Genomic DNA, 9,230 nt, shown 5'->3' with positions numbered 1-9,230 from the left:
CCCACCGCGGCTTAGGCCGCGCATCCTCCTCCTGGATTGTTTTCCCGGACAGGGACAAGGGACCCGGCACCGCCCTGGGAACTGTGCTCATTTATAAGCAGTTTTTTTCAAACCTACAGCCTGGTCCACACAGGCCTACCTACTCGTTAAACAGAACCCTAAAGTCGCAAACTCTTCAATGAATTTTCTATAGGTGAGCTTTAAAATAGCTGCAATTAGGACGCCAAACCAGAAGCCTGTGCATTCCCCCCCCGAATGTTAACTTTCAGTGCAAAGTAATTTTGAAATATTAATAGAATGTGTAGGTAGCTGGGTGGTGGTGGGTGCTTACATAACTGAAAAATGCTTTAAGAGCATGCTAGAGCTTTTGAAAGGTACTTTAATCCCATTTTGAGTCCCTTTAACGTCTGAAAACATGCCCAGGTGCTTCACAAGAGTGTTATAAAGCAGCATTCGACATTGAGGCACATGAGGTCAGATGACCGAAAACTTGGTTTAAGGGGTAAATTTCTAAATGTGTCTGAAAGGAATAGAGGTAGAAAGGGAATTCCAGAACTTCATACCCTAGGCAGCTGAGTACATGACCACCACTGGTGGAGAGATTTTTAAGTCAGTGATACTTGAGGCCAGAAGTAGAGCAGTGCAGATTTCTGAAGACTGTGGGGCTGGAGGGGAGGGGCAAGGCCATGAAGGAATTTGAAAACAAGGTTAAGATTTCATAATTAAGGAGTCCGGCCAGAGTGAATGGATGTAGTGAATGGATTTGGTCTCATGATCTCCAGTTCTAAAGAGAGTAGAATGTGGGAGATTATCCAGGTGTGTTGGATAAATCAAATCCAGAAGTAACAAGGAACGCATGCTGGTTTTGGCAGCAGATGAGTTGAAACAGGGATGAAGTTGGATGATGCTAGAGACGATCTTAGCGATGGCATGGATGTAATAATAATCTTTATTAGCGTCACAAGTCGGCTTACATTAACAATGCAGTGAAGTTACTGTGGAAATCCCCTAGTCACCACACTCGGGGCCTGGGTATACTTGAGGTTGAATATTCAATTCACCGAACAAGCATGTCTTTCAGGACTTGTGGGAGGAAACTGGCGCGCCTGGAGGAAATGCAGACATGGGGAGACTGCAAATGCCACACACAGTGACCCAAGCTAGGAATCGAACCCGAGTCCCTGGCACTGTGAAGCAACAGTGCAAACCACTGCTACCGTGCCGTCCATGCTTGTGGTCAGATGTACGTTTCGGGGTCTGTCTGGTATGAAGTTGATAGCTAGTGAGGTTCAAAGACAATGGCTTAAATCTTTCCAATATTTGGGTTGGAGGAAATCTCTGCTCATCCAATGCTTGATTCCCAAAGAGCACTGATAATTTAGCAACTAGTAGAGCTGAGGGAGGTATAGAAGAAGGCAGGAAAATGGAGTTGAGGCCACAGATCAGCCGTGATCTTATGAAATAATGAAGCAGGCTCAGGGCTGAATGGCTTTCTGCACGTCTTTTATACGTTCGTATAAAGGTGATGCTGCGGTAGATTTGTGCTTTTGGATGGTGCTGCCGAGGGGCAGAATGTGGAAGAGAAATAGGGGCCAAGGATACATTTTTGAGCGACATAGAGCGATGTGGGAGTGGGAAGAAAAGCTATTGTAAGTGGTACGCTGGCTATGATTAGATAGATAATGATGGAACCAGATGAGAGGAGTCCCACCCAGCTGGGGAAGAGACATTGAACAAGGTTGGTGTGGTCCACCTTGTCAACGATTTTAAAAGATTGTGATGGATAGTTTACCTTTTTTGTAGTGACAGTCTCACTACTTATTATAAATACTGCAGGTCATTGATTAAGATTAGGAATGAAATCTTGGAATGTGGGCAATTTCCCATATCTTGAAAGCTTCCCTTAACAAAGTCCGACATGGACGACAAAGATCGTTGTACCCTCAATAGCTCAACCTTTGGCTGATTTGAGGCAAAGAGTATTTGTAGTCAGTCTCTAAGGTGATGGTTTACAGAGCAGCAGTGATTCCATTTCCATTTTCTTCAGAAACTTTTTGCAGCAGGCACTTCAAATACTACCAACAGTGCCTTTGCGAGATCCTCCAAATGTTGTGGCAAGAAAGGCATTCCAACAGTAACGCCTTCTCCCAAGCCAACATGCCCAGGATCTATAATACACTGTGGCACTAATTATCTAAAATCAGGTCCTTTGAGTGGGCCATTTGTATGACAGCAGACTTCTGAGGCAACTGTTCTACTTGGAACGCGGTCGCGGCAGCGCTTTAAGGATATCCTTAAACCATCTCTGAAGAGATCAAATATTGATACTGACTCATGGGAAGTCAGAGTTTGATCGACCAGTATGAGAAGGCAGTGAACACATTGAGAGATTTCGTTGGGAGCATGCAGTGGTGATGTTGAGGTTTTGGAGAGAGCGTGCAAACCTCCTAACGCATCTACCTGACCTTCCACTACCACCTCTCCTGCGTCCGACAGTATCTGCAGATTGCACATTGGACTTATAGAACATAGAACATAGAACAGTACAGCACAGAACAGGCCCTTCGGCCCTCAATGTTGTGCCGAGCCATGATCACCCTACTCAAACCCACGTATCCACCCTATACCCGTAACCCAACAACCCCCCCTAATCCTTACTTTATTAGGACACTACGGGCAATTTAGCATGGCCAATCCACCTAACCTGCACATCTTTGGACTGTGGGAGGAAACCGGAGCACCCGGAGGAAACCCACGCAAACAGGGGGAGGACGTGCAGACTCCACACAGACTGTGACCCAGCCGGGAATCGAACCTGGGACTCTGGAGCTGTGAAGCATTTATGCTAACCACCATGCTACCCTGCTGCCCCCAATCAGTCATCTCAGAATCCATCAGTACCAAAAGTATGAGAGATTACATTTCAAAGTCATGCTATCTCAGTTTAAAATCTTAGTATTTTGTAAGTCCAATTTTCTATTATAGAGTGACTCTCTCTTAAGTGAATTTCACAATAAAAGTTCCTAACTGCAATGGTAAGTTGTTGGGTGTAGGTTTCATGCTATGACAATATTAGCACAGTGCAAATGTGTACAATGGGAGCTTATATTTTGTTTTCAAATCTCTATATCATGAGGGAAGAAGAACAGAGGATGCTGGAAAAATTTAGCAAGTCTGGCAGCATCTGTAAGGAGGAATATAATTGAGGGGTCCGATTAGTATTTGCTGTGCATAGATGGTAGTTCAAGTATATTGTGCAATCCTTTTGTATACAAAAGAAGATATAACATTGTATTGCTGGAAAAAGAGATGTACTGTTGAAGCTTTTCATCTTGCATTCATCAGGAGAGATGCAAGAATAATCATTGCAAGAACCTGTTCTCTGCAGGAAAAAGGAATATGCCCAGGCACTGTGCCTTTTTTTTTTTGAATTAACCGAAAGCATGGGGGTGGTTAGCATAAATGCTTCACAGCTCCAGGGTCCCAGATTCGATTCCCGGCTGGGTCACTGTCTGTGCGGAGTCTGCACGTCCTCCCCGTGTGTGCGTGGGTTTCCTCCGGGTACTCCGGTTTCCTCCCACAGTCCAAAGATGTGCGGGTTAGGTGGATTGGCCATGCTAAATTGCCCGTAGTGTCCTAAAAAGTAAGGTTAAGGGGGGGGGTTGTTGGGTTACGGGTATAGGGTGGATACGTGGGTTTGAGTAGGGTGATCATTGCTCGGCACAACATCAAGGGCCGAAGGGCCTGTTCTGTGCTGTACTGTTCTATGTAATAGTTGCCTGGTGTATTCTCCATGGCAACACCTCAACTTGCACCAAATTAGCACCCTTTCTCGTGCAGTAAATACATTGTTGCTCTTGCAATTTGGCATTCTTCTGTCTGTCCTGATTGCAAGACAAAATGCTTCGACAGGGTGTCACCTTTTCAACAGCACTTCCAAGTTTTGTACCACCAAATGACTATATAACACTGTGTATTCTGATTTATCTTGGGAATTGAGGGCACCTCTGTTCCATTGCAAAAGGAATAGAGTGTGGGCTTTGTCTCAGTGGTTGTACATTTGAGTTATGGGTTTGACAGTTGCAATTTTAAGGTTCAAAGATCCCATGAAATTATTTGAAGATTGGGAAAGTTTGCCTGAGTGTCCTGGCCAACATTTATCTTTCAACCAAGATCATGAAAAATTAACTGTTCATTGATGTTCGTGGGACATGGGTGTGTGCAAATTGGCCAAGTGTTCCTTGCGCCCAGTGCCTATACTTCACAAGTACTAATTGTCCAGATGCTGTGAAAGGTGTATTTTTGGAAGATAAGTTGAACGCATTGAACAAAATGCTAGCTGCAATGTTTCTTGCCTTTCTCCAATTAATTTACATCTTGTTCCCAGTGCTTAATTGGGTTGATATCTGAAATCTGCTCTTTAGAGTATCCTTGTGAGAGAAATTTTCTTCTGAAGTGTTTGCATTGATGCTGTTCTTGGAATGTTCCACTTGTACACTGTGGTATCTCAAGTTCTGTGAACCGAGGTGCAGTTCTTTTTCTTTGAACTAGCCATTCATAACTAGGGTGCTCATGGAACATTATCATTGGCTTCTGCCAGCAAGGGAGAGAACAGAGGTTCCTGATCAGCAACTATCTTCCTCGTTCTCTGATCTAAGTGGGAATGAGGCTCGGCTCAGGTTTGACTGTTCGCTTTTGCGTGACGAATGAGGATTTAAGCAAGCTGCTGACGATTTCTGGCTACACACCCAGATGCTAGCATGAGTGCTTTAGGAGAGAAGTGAGAAAATGAAAATATAGGAAAAAAGAAGTCCAAAAACCTGTGGCATGTTTTTTTGGCAAGTTTTGGAAGAAGCAGGGTTGTGCATGTGGCCTAATGGAAAGTCTTAATTGCCTCCAAATCTATTAATTCTACAAAAGGATAAGGGGAGCAGTTTAGAGCTTTGGACAAGGCAGCATGGCTGCTAGTGGTGAAGTGATAAAAATGGAGATGCTTAAGAGGCCAGAATTAGATGAACACAGATTTTGAAGGTTTGTATGGCTAGTGGATATTGAGAGATGAGAAGGGGTGGGTCCAGGAAGGATTTGAAATGGTTTCTTGGAAATTATTTTTGATGCTGTAATGAAAATACTCCACACTCTATCTAAGTGATAGATGGATAGCCTTTTTCTTTTGGGCACATTATCTAATTGATATAAGTTCTCAAGGAAGCTTTCAAGTATCCAAACAACCTTTGTCATTGATGCTAATTTTGTGATTTTGCTACAAATCTCTTCAGATTTGACCTTTTTTCCTTTTTGTATATGAAATGTGTTTCATCAAAATTTTGCAAAACCTTGAAAGCTATGGTTTATTTTATGGCTTGCTTCAAATACCTGGATTTGTTAAAATACTGTTGTCCAGTTGGCTCTTTTTCAGGCTCACATCAGCTGACATCACACCTTGTCCAACATCATGATTAAACTAACTGTTCTAAAGTCATGATCCACTGAATTACCATCTTAACATTTTAAATTTCTTCTATGCTGGAAAAGATGTAATATATATTATTGATTGGAGATACCTCAAATGTTCATGTGAATATTTGCTCAATAAACTCAAATTATTGTGTAAGATTCACTGAATAATTCTGCAGTTTTGTGACTTTTCTTTGTTTCTTTATTTCACTGAAACAAGTTGTCTCACTGCTAGCATTACAGCAACCACATCCATCTGTTTTGGAATGCAATCTGTATCGGGGTATGTCCTCCGTACTGAGCGACCTTCATAGTAGTACTATGTCTCCATTTTAATGGCCATACAGTTGAATCGTCTATGCAGAGTTTCAATAGATGCATATGACTCCCGTCGATTTGTGTGAACCCCATCAATCTGGAGGTTGTTATGGCCGAATGTATGTAGTTTGATCATCCTCATCTCTGATGTAAACTTTGAGGAGCAGTGAGTGGGATTATCGGTAACGTCTGCAATCTGATTCCAAAGCTGAGCAAACCAAGTTGTCCAGTAACTTAGGTTTTATATTTAATTATTTTCATATTCTTTTGGTGTGCCTTATGAAGTTTACTGCTTTTGCTGTTGTCACAGGTATTAATTTAATACTTAGTAGTGGTCATGTTTCAGCCTGGTTCCATTTTAATACCAGTTTTATTTGCTAAATGTTATTTGGCACTTGTTATAAAAATATAAATACAAACTTGAGAAAGGAACTTTAATCCCGGCTAGTAAGGTCAGAAAGTGAGGTTACTGGATTAATTGGGGTTACTGGGTTAAGGGGATGGGGTGGAGGAGGTGTGTGCTGGAGTGAGGTGCTCTTTCCAAGGGCCGGTGCATACTCAGTGGGCCGAATGGCAGCCTCCTGCACTGTAAATTCTATGATTCTATGAAATGTGAAATTTGGACAAGTAGTAAAAGGAGGAATACTGAAGGTTCTTTGCTAAATTGCATTTTTGTACATTTTCAATTTATGATCTCTGGTTTTACTAGTTAAGGATTATTTTAAGGTAGTTTATTTTCTGGATTAATTTTGTTTACATCAATCTTGAGATTATGCTAGCCAGGCATTCAAGCAAAATGGGCATTAGATGGGAAAGTGGAATTGAGGTCAAAGATCAGCCATAAATTTTATTGAATGGTGGAGCAGACTCTAGGGGCCATATGACCGACTCCTTCTATTTCTTGTTTTTAAGCTGCTTTGCTAAAGCAGTTAAATTACTTTAAGGATAAGCATTTATGTGCTGAAAGACCTTTCTCAACCATTGATTACTATAATGAACAGTCCCTCTAAGCTGTGTGAACACTTAAACCATTCCTGCTAAGATGTACACGTATCCAGCTGCACAGCCTTCTTTAAGGGACTGCCCAGTGCAACAAATGGGCTGCGCACAACAAAAGGAAGCGTATATTTTATTTATTTTTCTACTTATTTTCAATACATATTGAGAACTTTTCAACATAATCATTATTGTCACAAGTAGGCTTACATTAACACTAATGAAGTTACTGTGAAAAGCCCCCAGTCTCCACATTCTGGTGCCCGTTCGAGGGAGAATTCAGAATGTCCAAATTACAACAGCATGTCATTCGGGATTGTGGGAGGAAACCTGAGCACCCGGAAGAAACTCATGCAGACAAGGGGAGAACGTGCAGACTCCACACACAGTTACCCAAGCCGGGAATCAAATCCGTGTCCCTGGTGCTGTGAAGCAACTGTGCTATCCACTGTTACCCTGCTGCCCTGAAAGAGCAAGATGCATTGAAATGGACAATTGGAGGGCCATCAATGTCATGCAACATCTCAAATTCTTCCTCCTCTGCTGCTTGACTGAAAAAGATGTATATCCATTAAGCACCCATGGACCAAAACAATAACAGCAAAAATAAAGAAAGGGGAAATAAAGGAATCAACAGGAAGGAGCCTTACAACATTAACTGCCAATCGCCAATGAATAGTGTTATAATTATTTTCACAGGATATTATTTATGCCTTTTTTGTTTTTTGCAAATGATTTTTTTTAAATCATAGAATTTACAGTGCAGAAGGTGGCCATTCGGCCCATCGAGTCTGCACCAGCTCTTGGAAAGAGCACCCTACCCAAGGTCAACACATCCACCCTATCCCCATAACCCAGTAACCCCACCCAACACTAAGGGCAATTTTGGGCACTGAGGGCAATTTATCATGGCCAATCCACCTAACCTGCACATCTTTGGACTGTGGGACGAAACCGGAGCACCCGGAGGAAACCCACGCACACACGGGGAGGATGTGCAGACTCCGCACAGGCAGTGACCCATGCCGGAATCGAACCTGGGACCCTGGAGCTGTGAAGCAATTGTGCTATCCACAGTGCTACCGTGCTGCCTTAAATGTCACCCATCAAAACAGGCAACCTGGACCTAGGTAAACTGTGGTATAAAAGATTGCAGAATATTGCATGTACGTGAGTTATACACAAAACTATACAATAATATCTTCAATGTTTTACATCCGTCTATTAATCCCTACTTATGAATGAGTTTTTGCTGCTAAAATTGACCATGCCCCCAACTCTGAAATGTGAATACCTTCTAATTGCTCTTGTTTGGGAGTGTTGATTGTATTCAGCTGTGAGATCTGGACATTGAGAGAGCTCCCAGGAGAAAAAGAAAAAACCTAAATGTCCCAGTGTTCAGCCATGACTCTTTTGGCTCTCCTCAATGCCGTCCGCAAGAGTTGAGATGTCCTCTTCCTGAGGGATCAACCAGGAAGTTGGGAGGAGGGCAGTGCCACTGAGTCTCAAAAAAGAAATGCCCTGGAGGATAGGAAGAGGAGTGGCATGGTGGCGGAGCAGCATGGTGGCACAGTGGTTAGCACTGCTGCCTCAGCGCTAGGGACCTGGGTTCAATTCTGTTCTCTGGTGACTGTGTTGAGGTTGCACTTTCCCTCCGTGTGCTCCAGTTTCCTCCCACGGTCTAAAGATGTGCAGGTTAGGCCATGCTAAGTTGCCCCTTAGTATCCAAAAGGTTAGGTGCGGTTATGGGGATAGGATCAGGGCATGGGCCTAGGTAGGATGCTCTTTCCAAGGTTCAGTGCATACTCTGGGCTGAATAACCTCTTTCTGCACTGCAGAGAATCTATGAATCTCTATTCCATATCAGTGTTAAATAGAAATGGAACCAACCTTGTTCCGCCCACCTGAATGAAAAATGTAACTTTGATATGATGGAAACTTTTTAATTCATAAGAACACAAACCACAATGCTATTTTGTACAACTAAAGGAGAATAAGATCAGTGAAAGCTGAAAATGTGCTGATAAAATTAGACGAGCCAAAATATTTGGATGTTGGAAATCTGGTAAAATATGTAGCTGATCAGACAGCATCTGTAAAGAGAGAAACAGTTGAATATTTTAGATTGAAGATCTTTTAATCAGATAATTAAAGCTACGTCATTTAGACGTGAAATCAAAGCACTTTTTTCACACTCGTAGAAATCTGGAATTCCTTTTTCTACCTAAGGGTGCTGTTAGCTTTTGTAATACTTTTACTTGGGAGTACCCAGAGCCGTTCAAACAGGTTTGCCTCAATTTTGGAAACCATTTTCTGGGGAGTTTTGCAGGTGAGTTACAGTGTATGGTGTAACTTGTAATGAGGACTTGGTTAAATTGAAGTACTCATTCACAATTCAAGAAAACGGGGGCTCGGTTAGCAAAACGTGGATATTCTGTTTTTTATTTCTCCTCTGTAAA

The 9,230-nt window shown here is 42.4% G+C and overlaps 1 protein-coding gene across 2 annotated transcripts in view; it reads left to right on the top strand.

The window, feature by feature from the left end:
- Positions 1 to 9,230, top strand: part of ctnna1 (catenin (cadherin-associated protein), alpha 1) — a 188,959-nt gene that overhangs the window by 850 nt on the left and 178,879 nt on the right. The window contains exon 1 of one of the 2 annotated variants that reach the window (XM_038795452.1): positions 32 to 193. The exons of the other annotated variant lie outside the window; for it this stretch is intronic. The gene's annotated coding sequence lies outside the window, so the exon portion shown is untranslated. Of the gene's footprint in view, positions 1 to 31; positions 194 to 9,230 lie in introns of those variants that run through there. 2 annotated transcript variants of the gene reach the window in all.

The sequence above is a fragment of the Scyliorhinus canicula genome, chromosome 4 (genome assembly GCF_902713615.1).
Source record: "Scyliorhinus canicula chromosome 4, sScyCan1.1, whole genome shotgun sequence".
Lineage (NCBI taxonomy): Eukaryota > Metazoa > Chordata > Chondrichthyes > Carcharhiniformes > Scyliorhinidae > Scyliorhinus > Scyliorhinus canicula.
The sequence above is the reverse complement of the archived record's forward strand: the minus strand, read 5'-3'. Positions and strand labels throughout refer to the sequence as shown.